Here is a 15,549-nt window from a genome sequence, read left to right as displayed (position 1 = left end):
TGTTCCCATTTTTAAAGTCAACAAAAATTAAGTTTTTTACTTGCAAACTTTCATGTCGATAAAACAAAGAAACAAAGTTTTTTTGGCTTTCCATTATTTGCACGCTGTGCTTCATCTCAAGCTTCCTTTTTTAAAGTCACACCATTCTACTCAAATTAGAGCCCTGACTTTGTGTTCAGCCGTTATTACTTGTGGTTATCACAATACAAGAATTTCAAAAATCAATTCAAACGGTATAAGCAAGTGACGATAGGATAAAAAGTAAAATGGTGTCTGTACAACTGTTCTTAGCTAGCCACAACGAGGACGCAAAATAGCCAATTGGCTGCTATATATTAACTAAATGGAAAGACATTCCAGACAATCTGAGTCATACTAAAGAAAAAAATTCAAATTGATCAAGTAAAAATTGGAAAAAAAATCCGAATTGGCTTGCCTGGGACTCAAACAGGCTCTTTTGGTAAATTGGTCAATTGCATTACCATTCCAGTATCAGCTACTGGTCTAGACACAATTAGTAGCAGTAGAGGGAAGAGTTGAGTTAGATGATGTAGGATATGAAATCATTTGAATGATCAAAAAAACAAAAGTGGAAAAATTCGCTTTCTTAATATCAGAGTAAGCAGCCTCGAAATTCTTTAATTTCAAAACAGTTGATCAAATAAATTGAAACAATGACAAATGCAGGAGTTTTTTTGTCACTTTTGGAGATCTGAATATTTTATTTTGCACAATGTTAGGTAGCCGCATTGACAAAAAAGTATGCAGATTAAATTGAAGTCGATTTAAGTTGTTAAAAAGTAAGTTAAGCAAAAATAAAAACTCAGATCGATAGGGATCGATTTCAAATTGATTTAAATGGATTTAAATTCAACGCTAAAAAATCGATTGCAGTTGATTTTAAATCAATTCGAATGGATCTTAAAACTGACCTAAAGTTCAATCAATCCAAATTGATTTTATATCGATTTAAATTGATTTTTTTCACTTCTTTTTTTTTTTTTTTTCATCAAATTTTCGAATGACAGAAAAAAAAATTTGTTACGTGTCGTTACACATACCAAAATTGACTAAAATGCTTGTAAAACAAGATCAACCATCCCCCTTCCCCCACCCAATTCTTATCCCACCAAACCCCCCCCCCCCCCCCTATTCTTTTTCCCCCAACACCGCCCCCCTCCAATTCTTATCCCCATCAGTTATACCAGATGTAATTTTTGTCCACTAAATTCATTAAACTTTACTTGTATTTTTTGTTCACAATGTACGATAATAAAAATTAGCATGTGAGTTATTTAGGCTAAATTACAAACATAATTGGCCTTCATAACCTCATAAGAACCCTCGTTAAACCATAGCCTCGGCGCGACTGAAGAAAAGAGTTTGGACCGCGGCATTTTTTTTTCGCGCGATTTTAACTGCCAAAATTCTGTTGCGTCGGTTATAATTATCAAAACTTTGGTTAAGCCATTGTCTTGCTGACCTCGATCGGATAAACTTCTTTTGACTTTTCACACCTATTCGAAATTGCTATAGTGTTTGAAAAAACGGTTGAAAGTTAGCTAAATTTTAAAATGATAAATGGCATGCCATTTTGGTCGCCAACTTCTCAGTTGATCTACTTATCATTGTCGTTTGGTTTGTAATTTGGACATAATTTCACAGATAGTTTTCGGATGGCTCTGATAATGGAGGGAGGTGAAGGCTTCTTATCCTCCTGGTCGGCGTATTTCCCTATATTTTTGTCGCTGGCTCTCACAACCGCCATGGCTCGGGTTCGAACTAATTTTCACCACTTGATGTTTTGAATATCTGAAGAAAATCCCAGCGTTTTTTCTATGAGCTAATTTTTTTTCAGACCAGGTGTTAGAATGTATTGAAATAAAGTGTGAAAAATAGGATTGAATTGTATGTATACTTCAAACAAGAATGGTTTAAGTTGTGCATGTAAATCAGCAGTAGTGCAGTCCTGCTATTGGACGAAGCTTGCTCGAGTAATTGTAATTAGTGGAGATGATTGCATGTATACGTTATGCAATTTGCATAATGATGTATAATTGTTTTAAATTTTATGTATAAACGTCCTAAATTCAACGTTTTAGTTAATTGGTTTTGGCTGGTATTTGTAGCCTGTTTTCGAGATCGCTTTTCAGAATTTTTTAACAAGCATTTCAGGTCTAAGGAGCTATAATAACATGAAAAAATGAAATATAAACAAATTTAAATGAAAGCAATTTTTTTTTCAAATTTGAGATTTCTTTTGTGAAAATCATCACACCATACGCCATATAAAGAACAAATTGATTGACCTTACTCCTAGTAACAAGTCAAATATGGCAAATAAGCTTCCTTCCACCAATTTAGAGCGATTTCTAAGACTGATTACATCTCCGCTTCGTAGCTTGTGCTTGGCTGGTTCTCTGCCTGTGTTGCCTGGTGCAGAAGTTGTATTCCAGGACCGTCTCTTCAACCTCGGGTATGTGTGTTCTCACCTCCCCTAGTGCTAGCTTAGGTTCTTTTTTTTCGCGTTAGCCCAAGTGGCTTTCTGCTTAGTCTGGTGTCTAATGTTTCGCGGCGCTCTTGAGGCTTCAGTTTAGCTGAGGGTGTAGGCAAACTGTGCATTTGCTCGCGTACTGTTTGGCTTGTGTTGTGTTGTGTGATGTATTTTGATTTTTATTACATTTTACTATGCTGCTTAGGCCTCAGGCGCAGTTGGTTTCGTCGCTTGTGCTTGGCTGGTTCTCTGCCTGTGCAGTCTAAGGCAACATTTGAATGTCAATGCAACAAATGAACGTCATATTAAACAAAAGCAAATAATCAAAATCAAAATAATAACAAGATCAAAATAATCTTAAGAATGGAACATTTTTTGAGTTCAAAATCTGATTTGACATTTTCTTTATTATCAAATATGTTTATGCCCAAAATCGGATTTACAATGATGATTTTCTATGATTTTATTGCATATTTTTGAGCTCAAAATCTGATTTATATTGACCAATTTTTTCATTCGTTACACATTTTTTGCTCACTATCCGATTTTCAATGTTGATTTTCTATGATTTCAATGCATGTTTTTGAGTCTGGTTTATTTTGACAATTTTCTTGATTTGTTACATTTGTTATTGCACTATGTTACTTGAATTCTAAAACATCTGGCACGTGTGATGTGTGTTTCTATTTTAAAAATCAAGAATAAAATATTTCAATTAGTGTTCTAAATTGCATGTTTTTTTTGCCTTGTTGCCAAAAAATCGATTTTAGTGTGTCGGAAACCCAGTGATATCGACTTAAATTGGTTTTTTAGACACTTGAATCGATTTAAAAATTTTACGAAAATCGATACAAATCGATTTAAAATAGATTTAAGCGAGATTCGAATGGATTTTAGTGAGTCGGAAAATCCATCGAAATCGATTTAAATCGATTTTTTAGACACTCAAATTGATTTAAAATTTTCAAAAAGATGACTTAAATCGATTAAAAATCCATTTAAATTTGTAAAATGTACATGATTAAAGGATTTTGATCGATTTAGAATCGATTAAAATCAATTTAAATCGACCGAAAACCATTTCTGTCAGTGCGGGTAGTTTTATACGAAATAGAATTTTTTTCTGTCAGATGGAGGTTCAAACCTATCCACTGAGTTTAGGAGTGCGCGACAGATATACTAAACCAAATCATCATATTGCTCAAAAAGCCATACGCATGTATTGATTTCTATACAGGAATTGATTTTAAATTGATTCCACCTTCAGTCATCGTTTCCCCTTTCCATATCCACAAATATTGGAGGTAGTATACTTGCCAATTTTGATGACGACTAAGCAACGAGAGCAATAGCTTAGTTAATTCGAAAATCGAGGGTAAACACTAGACGGGCCAAATCTGAAAACAATTTTTGTTATAACTTTTTTTATCAGGAAAGAAAGTTATCACGGTTTATTGAAACTGACCAGAGTCGGTGCGAATACGGAACTACCTTCTTGTCTTCTCACCGTAGATAGTGAGCTTTAAAACTAAAAATCAAGTCTGAAAATGGTTGTTTCATGGTTAGCAAGCGCTCACTGCAGCCAAGGCATTATTTTGTAGATTTTGAATAAAAACTTTCGAAAGATTTTTTGTCCAAAATCGTGTGTCATGCATATGATCTGAAATTCAGTGTCTAATTCAGAAATTTTCAAGAAACAAACTCAACCTCAAGTTATGCTGATTTAATCAACACTAGGTTGAAACGAATGGCAATTCTCCGCAATGCTCTGGTACACAAAAGCCAAGTGTTATATCCGAGTTTTTCAGAGTCAATTCGATATGATCATAAACAGCAATTTACTTATATTGTTATAGTACCTGCTGCTTATGCGGAAAAAGGTAACCTTAAACTGACAGCTCCTCCGGTCGCTCGACGACGGGAAGAAAACAAAAGTTTCTAGACTAATCATCACACAATGGAACGCATGGTCTTCGGTTATCTGAAAATTGCCTAAGTCAAGGGTAGCTTAGACTAAATTTATTATTCCGACTTTGGGAGAGAAGTTGACAGATAGACAGTCTTGCAAAAGTTATTTTCCGCCTTTCGAAAAAAGACTGACTCTATTTGTGACTGGGATGTTTTTGTTCCGACTTTCGATACGAAAGTAACGGAATATTTGTGCTCGGGGTGGGTTTTTTTTTTCTTCAGACAAATTTCGACTTTTTAACTAGCCATTTTTGACGGAATTTTTTTATATCATTCGAAAGCCATTGTTGTCCTGAGCTTAAATTTGAAAAGATATTTCACCTGTGATCTTTTTTTGTAAAGTTATGAGGGTTTAAAGATTGTCATTTTGACCAATTTGGGACAATTAACGCGCGATATAATTGGCGCTCTTAACGCGTAAGCGGAGATTTATTCCGACTTACAAATCGTTCCAAATTGGTTGAACGAAGCTTATTTGCCATAATTGATTTGTTACAAGGAATGAAATCTATCTTTTTGTACTTAATATGGCGTGTGGGGGGGAGGGGTGATTTTCATTTAAAAAATTCAAATTTAAAAAAAAAAATCATTTTATTTTATTTCATTTAAATTTTTATGTTATTACTGCTGCTCCATAAACCTTAAAAGGCAGTCGTAACATTCAAGGCTTCGCTCTGATACGAGCAGTCTTGTTTATATTCAGACCAGTTTCAACGAAAAATTTATATATACCCCAATGAAGGTATCGACTCCCTGAAATTAGAATTATACGTATTAGAAATATACGAATTAGAAATATACGTATTAGAAATATACGAATTAGAAATATACGTATTAGAAATATACGTATTAGAAATATACGAATTCAAGAGATGATTTTTATTTTTCCATTTTATGTTTTTGTTCCGACTTTCGATACGAAAGTAACGGAATATTTGTGCTCGGGGTGGGTTTTTTTTTCTTCAGACAAACTTCGACTTTTTAACTAGCCATTTTTGACGGAATTATTTTACATCATTCGAAAAGTATTGTTGTCCTGAGCTTAAATTTGATAAGATATTTCACATGTGATCAATTTTCGTAAAGTTACGGGGGTTTAAAGTTTGCCATTTTGGCCAATTTGGGACAATTAACGCGCGATATATTTCGCGCTATTAACGCGTAAGCGGAGAGTTAATCCGTCTTAGAAATCGTTCCAAATTGGTTGAAAGAAGCTTATTTGCCATAATTGATTTGTTACAAGGAACGAAATCTCTCTTTTTGTACTTAATATGGCGTGTGGGGGGGGAGGGGTGATTTTCATTTAAAAAATTCAAATTTAAAAAAAAAATCATTTTGTTTTATTTCATTTAATTTCTTAAATGTTATTACTGCTCCATAAACATTAAAAGGCGGTCGGAACATTCAGGGCTTCGCCCTGATACGAGCAGTCTTGTTTATTTTGCCCACACCCCCACAACCCCCCTCCCCGCAACACGAACACCAACCCCTACTTACCTACACCCCGAGTCTGAACGGTTGAAATTTAAGTTGGAGGTGGAATTTACAGGATGGTTTGGGGCTAAGCAAGCATCAGAAACATAACCGAAAAAGAAAAAAAATAATTAGAAATTGAATTAAGAACAGTTCTTTTATGCGTTCTTTTTGCAAAACTAATTTTTGTTCTGAGGGAATTTGTGAGATTTGGCGATTAAAAACAAGTAATAAAAGTACGATAATATATTTGGAGAACTTTTGGAAGGTCATTTTCAGGTTTCATTTCGTTATAACGTGTTAAGAATTGTTGCAATTGTAAAATATTTTCACGATTAAAACCTCCTTCCCCGCCATCGCCAAGATGAGCAACGAAAACTCAAGACGAAATACGGAGATGTAAGGGTACAATGCACAAACAAAGTGAAAAATTTAGATGAACTAACATCCAATTTAGACGAATACATCAAAGTTTGTTGAAATTTTTAGAAACAACCTTTCTTCTTATCGTGGTGTATAATCAGCCAAGATCTGATAAGTTCTTTTTCATGAAGAACTTCGAGAGAGAATTGAAAATTCTAGCCTCAAAGTCATATCACGTGATAAAGAGCGGTATTTTCAACATTGATTTGATGAAAAATAACAATTTTTCAGCAAAATATTTAGATATAGTTAAATCTAGTGGTTTCGACCAGCTTATAAGAGAACCTACTAGACTTAGTAGTCGAAGTGATAGCTTGCTCGATCACATTTTCACCAAAACCTGAACTAAGTTAACATCTCACTAAAACTTTATCAAACTGTTTTATTACAATTTTCGGTAATGGAAAGAAGCTTCAATTTATCAAGTTTTACTTGTCGTGATACATCCTTCTGAAAATCAACCATACAAACTATCAGCCAAGGCTAATTATTAGTAAAATAAGTTTGAGTTATGTTTAAGTGACTCGAGGCTCACGTACAAACTTTTAAATGAACTGAAAGGAATCGATAACGAAACAAAGAGAACCTGCGCAATACTAAATGCTATTGGCGAAACAACTTCTTCCATGGACAAGATAGCGTCCGAGTCTAATGAATTTTTTTAAATAAGGGTGCTTCCTTAGCTGGTAAAAAAAACCATCTGTAAATGGTTGTCATATGATTAAAGAACCAAATTTTTCCATGCGTTTATCTGAAACTGATACACCGGAATTGGACCAAACTTGGAAAATCAAGCATCATCAGGTACTGATAAAATAAATAACCTCGTAGTCAAGGCAAGTTCTTGTTCGAATTGGCGATTTACCTGAAATGCTGAAAGTAGCGGTTATTGTGCCATTCTTCATGTAAGGTTTCAAATTGCATGTAAGTATTTAGAGACCCATTAATCGTTTGTAAGCTATCTGAAACAGCGAAAGTAGCTGTCACTCAAAATGGCTAAAAGTTGATTGTAGCCTTCCGCAAGGTCCATTCTTAGGCTTTTGTTTTTCAGATCTATATTAACGATCTTCCAAAAACATATACTAAATTTGAAGTTTTTTTCTTTTTGCGGTCGATACCAATATTTTTGGTTTCAGCTGCTCTGCAGCAGACCTTAATAATGATCTCAGCGCGGTTAGCGTTTGTCTTTACGTTAATCAACTTTCCTTTAACTTAGATAAAACTTATCGAGTCAATAATGGATCCAAAAATGCTCCCAGTTCAACACCAGAAGTAAATTTGAACAATATTAAAATTTTCAATTCATGCAAGTATTTGAGCGTCCACATAGACTCGAAGGTGATGTTTTTGACCCATATTGATTTTGTAAGAGCGAAGCTGCAAAAGCAGTGCGGTATAATTTCAAAAATGAGAACTTACGTCCCTAAACATATACTCTTGAGTTATTATGTCTCAAACGTTAAGCCCATAATCCAATACGGACTTCTTATATATAGTGGTACGAATTAAAGCGCTCTAATACCTTTGTTATTTTTGCAAAAGAAAATTGTGCGACATATTTGCTTTTAACGAAAATTCGAAAGTATTAGGTCCGATTTGCAAAGCGCGAAAACTTTGACTATCCAGGAACTATATCTTTATGAACTAATTAGGTTTGTTTTATGAACAATTGTGAGCCTACACAGCACAAGTTCTTTGAAGAGCCTTTTCATATTCGAAGGTTCAAAATTCCCAGCAAGAAGAGCAACCAAAGCCTAATCCAAATTTCAACCTAAAAAACTAAACTGAAACGCTCTTCTTTGAGTTATCGTGGTGCAAAACCTTTTAACGTTTTGAAAGAGATCAATGTTATCCCTCTGCATAACCTTTTACTTTCTCATTCCTAAATCCAAACTTTAGCTCATTCAAAAATTGATCTTTATATTTTGAATGAAGAAGACCTGACCCGTCTAGTTTTTCAGTGAGTCAAAGGGGATCTACTAAATTGGTCTTGGTCTAATGGATGTAAGTACAGGTAACCCCTTGTCCCTATACCACCTCATGAAGGCTCTACGGATTCGAGATTTTTTGATGTAATTATCGAAACTTTAGTACGACGGACTCTTCAAAAATTTAGGCGACTGATTATATTCTCGAGGAATTGGAGCATCCATTAAGCTTAAAATAAATGGAAATTAATCCAATATTTAAAAAAATCAAAATTGAGTCCAAGGGGCTATCTGGAGGGAGAACTTACGGTGAACTTGTGAATTTCACTAAAATCTACTCCGAATTTTTCGTTTTTCTCCTACGCTAAAACTAATTTAAAAATTTTTATCAAATTCTTTGATAAACTTGGTATAATGTTCCGATGAAAACCAAATGCGTATTTAGATCAAATTAAATTTCGTCTGCCAGTTTGCTAATTTAGGATAAAGGCAGCACAAGCATGTGATCCTCAAGGATTAGTTAGCGGTCCTCTCTAGAGCATTATCTTGTATTTTTGTTCAAATTTAACCGATGTTAATCTATACCAGAGAAACAAATTCTTCTTCTTCTTCTTCATAAGAAAACAGGAAACTTGTGTTAAGTTGATGTCCTAACAAACCAAAAAAATAACTTCAATTTGGTTGATAAAATGATAAAAATCCTGAGATGTTTGCATCATGCTTTCTAAAACCGCAGCTGTATCTAAATATTTTACAAGAAACTGATACAAATTCACTCGTATCAAGGCGAAGCACTGAATGTTTCGACTTCCTTTTAAGGTCTATGAAGCAGTAATAACATGAAAAAATTAAGTATAATAAAATGAATTTTTTTAAACAAAATTTCAGATTTTTTCTGAAAATTATCCCCCCACACGCCATATCAATCAGAAAGTGATAGAAATTGCTCCTAGTAACAAATCAATTGCGGCAAATAAACTTCCTTCAACCAATTCGAAGCGAATCCTAAGACGGATTAAATCTCCGCTTACGCGTTAATAGCGCGAAATATATCGCCCGTTAATTGTCCCAAATTGGCCAAAATGGCAATCGTTAAACCCCCATAGCTTTACAAAAAAATGATCAGAGGTGAAATATCTTTTCAAATTTAAGCTCAAGACAACAATACCTTTTGAATGATATAAAAAAAAGTTTCGTCAAAAATGGCTAGTTAAAAAGTCCTAATTTGAAAAAAAAACACCTCGAGCACAAATATTCCGCTACTTTCGTTACAAAACTCGGAACAACAAGAATAACCTGTTGGTGTACCAATAGCACTGAATTTTCCAAGAACAATAATATAAGTGAATCAATTGAAAATATATTCAAGCAAAAAAAACTTTCCATTTTTTACAATTCTTTTCGTAATCGGTGGGAGAATTAAAATTGATTAGAGCTAACACTACATGAAAATGCAGTAAATTTAGATAGTAAGCTCATTGTTCTTTTCATTATTTGCCGACTGTATCCTTTTTTAGACTTGAAAATTAGTCTGAAAACGGAAAGGTTCAAACCATTTTTTGTCGACGTTGAGACTGGATGTTTTGAAAACAGAAGCGAAGCTACACTTCACAAATACAAGCATAAAACGCATAAGAGATCTCCTAGATTTGGTCGTCCACAGAAATTGAACCGCTACCAGAATTAAACACTAGAAATGAACTCAATTGTCTTTGCATTTCGCTATTGTCGTAAGGTGTCAGTTTTTCCAGATCATCAAAACGCTCACTTGATCTTTTCACCTACAGACTTTTCACTGCTTGACCAATTTTGGCTGCAAAATTAGTATCAGGTGAAAATTCAGGACACAAAAAAGCCCTTGAGAGTACTCAAGGTTGTTTCTTTTACGTCCTGAAAGGGGCTGCTGAATGCTTAGTATCACACTTTGTGACTAATTCTTCATATCAAAATTTTTGACTACGGAACAGCTAGATAGAAAGATATTATATTGAAGCTTCTCTAAAAAAATGATTAAAATCATAGATTTTTTGAAAGTGAAAAGTATGAAAATAGGTAACTTGTAGTTTATGAGAAAAAGATATTTGAGTAAGTTGTAAGAAATTTGGAACCTGATCTAAACTACATTTTATGATTGGATAAATTAGATATTTTACCAATGTAAAGTATTTAATATTAACCAATCATGATCCATCTAACTAACAACCCACTTATTTGTAAGTGCTGAAGTTACTTGTAATTTCAGCACCAGAGAGATTTGAATTTAACTTAGAAATTAGTTGGACTCTCCCGAGCACTTCAACAGCCGCAATAAACCAGTATACCCTAGATCTATTGAGCCTAGCAGAGACTAGTTAAACAACCTGAGACTAGATAGTATAAGAGTAAGATTAGGATCGGTATTAGACTAAGAAGTTGCACGAATCTATCCGGCCGAAAATAAGATAGCGTGACGAGCAGACGGTGTACCCTATCCGAAATTACTCTATGAGTTAACCAACTCGGTCCTAACTCATCTGGTGCGACCATAAGTCTCGAACAAGACCTTAATAGCTTAGAATTAACCAAAATAGATTAGAAATTAGACAAAAACATTTACAAAATGTTATACGACAATAATTTAATCGAAATGTCTCTACGACTCAATAGATCAGAGCCAATATTCCGAACCATAACAGAACTACCCGGAATTGGAAGAAGACCTCGAACCAGAGACGACATACGACAAAGTAGAAACTTGCCATATAGCTATATGATAGTTAGGCAAAAACCAGAACAAACTTTTATATTTAGAATACTACTGGCAATGAATTTAGATTTTCATTTGCAAACATAAAACCTTGAAGTTAATCTTCAAAATCATTTCAGGCGCTAAACAAAATTATTAATATACAATAACGATTGATAAAAAGATCTAAGATCGTTTTCCTAAAACTCTGCAGTAATATACAAAACATGTTTGAAAAATATTTATTGAAAAATAAAAAATAAAAATTAGTAGCATGACAATAAATGGTTAGTAATCATAAATCATCCTGTTGTTCCAGCTCCATCACCTAAAACATAACAGCAATCATAAACCCACTAATATCATCAAAACACTAAATCTTTCCTTTACACACATTTAAAATTTTATTAAAACTTAAATTCACTTAATTTTAAAACCAGATCATCAAGGCTTATCCTTGGATCTTAAATCATTTTCTACTTAATTAAATTTCAAATTTGATCATCAAGGCTTATCCTTGGATCAACCAGAACAACTTTGTTCTCCCCCACCCACTTAATTAGTGTCTAACGACCTCAAACGTCGATTCACTACCCAACCCTTTCTAAAGACCTAAGACTAATAGAAATTTTTAAACAAAACTAATCATTCAAATTAGGATAAACAGTGAAGAACTTCGGTTATTCATCCTTCACTTGACCCCCCCTCTTACCAGACCCAGGATAAATCTTAGACTTAGTAAGTTTAAAATAGTATCTAACGAACTACTCGCGTTCTAATTATACCTGAACCTTGTGGATCGATTTACTATTCTCCAACCCTTGAACACAATCACTACCCCTAAGTAAGATTAAGTAAGTTAACACCTTAACTTATACTAGCCACGAGAAAGTAAAAAATCATTCTTCGGAATCGATATACTTTTCTCTCCAACCCTGAACAAATAGACCCAGGTTAAGCTAACCAAAAAATCGTAAGAACTAACAGTTTAGGAAAATAGAAATCATTTAACAACCTTTTGCATCCGTCATCCTAAACCTTATGTCATTTAAAAACCTAGGAAATAAACAAACAATCGTTTTACACAATTGTGAAATAGATAACAAAAAATACGACCTTGTAATCACACCTCATACACAAACAGTTGGATACATTCGAACAAAACGACAAACACTAAAAAGAAAAATAATAACGAAACAAAGACAAATAACACGAAAAAGATTTTCAAAAAATCGAAACGCATTTTCAGAATCAGAAACCAACAGTTTAGACGAACTTTACAAACTAGAAGAATCAATAGATAAAAATTACCCACTTCACGATCAATTATATTTTTCTGACTCAGAAACAACTTCAAATTCATCAAAAAGAGGAAAAAGAAGAATAAAAAAGCAGTATAAACACAAACCAGTACATTTATATAATTGGAATCAACCAATTCGACACATTAATAATTACATATTAACAGTCATCGAACGAAAAAATGAGCTCAACGCACACCCCAGGTGAAGAAAGTCCAGATGATGATGAAATCTTTCCTTTTATAGTAGATGCAACCATTGATAGAGGACAGCATATATTTTGCAAAAATTTACTATTAAATTTATTTGAACCCGGAATTAGTCCATGTAAAACAGAGTTCCCAGATGTAAAAATCAAAAGACAAATCATAGACCACTACTTAAAAGATATATGCAACATAACACAACAGTATGGAATCTACTCCATAGAATTCACCTCACCAAACCATAATAATAGAAAATATACAATTCAAACAGACGATCTTGATTTAGAATTTTCAAAAGTTTTTTCAGAATATATAAAAAGCATCCAATATCATAACTCACAAAGAGCAAACTCCATATTCACCAATGAAGTTTTCGCAATAATATATAGTTATATTTCGATATTAGAAAACGAAATCCCAATAACAAATGTCTCACCGACAGAAACATCTAAACATTTAAGAGTACGACATGAAATCACACTACTCTCTAGTTATTTAAACATCATTAAAGAAAATTTCACGAAAGACGACGTTTCACAACATACAAAACACGATCTACAAAAAATTTTGGCATGGTTCATAATAGATTATTTCACACACAATATTGATTTAATTGCACAAGCAAGAAAAAATTTTAGACCCCAAAACTCGAACGATGATACAGCTATCACAGAACAATCAGATTATGTTTGGGACCCCGAATGGTCTCATCCCGCATTTATAAGCTTCCCACAATCAATCTCAAGTCAAGCAATAAGTACGATATCTTACATAAGAGATTATGTAAAAGTAATACCATTAACCATTGATGCGACACCATTAAACTATAATACATTTTTGCCCGATACACAAAATAATAGTTTAAACTCTACAGTTATTCACAATGAAAACCTCAATGGAACTAGGAATCTTACTCAACAAGATATCCAGACACCATCACACTTCATAAATGAAGAAATTGTACACACAACAACTACACAACAAAGTACTTCACCAATACGCCCAAATTTAACAACACCAAGAAATACAAATCCTTCACAAACACAGGTAACCTTACAATCAACCGTTAAACCTTCGGTTGCCCCTAAATATTCACATATGGATTACCAAACATACAGACCCATGACAATACCATCAAAAACACGCAAAACATTCACTAGAAACAACTTTACAGACCATAATTATAATTATACACATCCATCAAAAACATATAACCAACCACAAAGAAATTTTAACCAATATACAAGATCTCGAAATTGGGATAACCCAATGACCCAACCTAATTCAATAAATTTCCAAACAAATCCTCCACAGGATCACAGTGAAAATTACCCATTTTTTCAACAAAATAAAAATAAAAAACAGACATCTTATCAAATGGATTATTTATCCTCAGATGATGATTTCTTACAACCAGATATATTTGCACCAAATACTCAAGAATATCGTAGACAAGGAATACAGAGAACACGTACAAATCATAGAAATTTTTCTCCACAACCAATAGATGCACAACATCAACAACCAATTCAACAACAAAATCTAATTAATACACAATCCTTTCAACCAATTCAACAACAAAATCCAATGACTGCACACTCGTATCAAGCATCGCAAATGCTAAATGAAATACCACTCCCATATTATCTCCAACAACATGAAATAACAAGAAACCAACTTTCAAATTTTTCTCAAATGCCAAATGCAGCAGAATCATTACAAATGACAATGAATCCATACCTTATGGGTGGATCATCAATAACATCAAACAAACCTTTAATGGTTTTCACAGGAACAGACCCTGAATACTCTGTAGAAGATTATTTAAATGCAGTAACAGCAAACCTGATTTTAAATATTGGACCTGAACCAATTAATACGCCACTTCATCAAAACTGGATACATCGACGCACAGCGTTAATACAAACAACCTTAGATGGCGCAGCCCAAAAATGGTTTTCAGTACTACCTCTAGAAATAAAATCAAACTGGAAAAGGTTTACACAGGAATTTTCAAAAATGTTTGACTCCGAAAGAAACAAACAACAACAAAGAGTTTTATGTAATGAAATTCGCAGATTACCAAACGAAACCATCAAGCAAATAGCAGTACGAATCGAAACACTAGTTCGAAAAGCATATTCATTAAATACACATGACTATAAAAACACAAAGATGACAGAAATCTTAATGATGACCTTAACATCACAATTAAGGAAAATAGCAATAAAAAAGAGAGCATCCCATCCTTCTTCAATTCGAGAACCCGATTTAGATTTTCGAAAACTAGTAGACAAATTAGAACAAGCAGAAATCACGATGAAACTAGAAGAAACGGAAAATCTGAAATTACAATACGTTAACAGAATTGAAACGACTCCCACTAATATTAATAATATACAGGAATCAGAGACAGACCTCGTTGAAAAAATCAGTGAAATACTCAATATTTACGAAAAGAACCCAAACTTTAAAGGCAAACCATCTTTCAAAAAATGGTGTAATTATTGCCGACGATATGGACATAGTATTTCCGAATGTAGACAAAAACAGCAAGACAATCAAAATAAACCTCAAAAATATAAAGAACCAAATAAATCATTCTATCAATACATGAAAAAAGATCAAAATCTACCGAACAAAACAGTTTACAGCAACAACAGTTCAGGAAAACCACTCCCGAACAATACAAATTATACAAGAAATCAATCACCATATAACTCAAGTTATAGAGGAAGATCACCAGAACGAAGAAACACGAATAATTCATCACAAAATCACTACAATAGACCAAATAGTCGAAATAACTACTCCAGATCAAATTCAAATACACAACGATTTGTTTCTAGATCTAATTCCCAATCAAGAAATAAATACTATCCAAACAACCAATCACGAAATTCATCATACAATAGGAATAGAAACTACTCCTATAATCGAAATAGAAGTTATTCAAACAACCGAAACCAGAATTACCCGAACAATCAATCAAGGAATAACTCATATAATAGATCGAACTATAACAGACCAA

The 15,549-nt window shown here is 33.4% G+C and overlaps 1 protein-coding gene across 1 annotated transcript in view; it reads left to right on the top strand.

Annotated features, from left to right (window-relative positions):
* The window catches only part of LOC134853382 (uncharacterized), a 540,493-nt gene that overhangs the window by 281,704 nt on the left and 243,240 nt on the right, over positions 1–15,549 (top strand). The gene's annotated exons all lie outside the window — the stretch shown is intronic.

This window comes from Symsagittifera roscoffensis, chromosome 1, assembly GCF_963678635.1.
Source record: "Symsagittifera roscoffensis chromosome 1, txSymRosc1.1, whole genome shotgun sequence".
Taxonomy (NCBI): domain Eukaryota; kingdom Metazoa; phylum Xenacoelomorpha; order Acoela; family Convolutidae; genus Symsagittifera; species Symsagittifera roscoffensis.
This window is presented reverse-complemented; position numbering and strand designations above follow the sequence as displayed.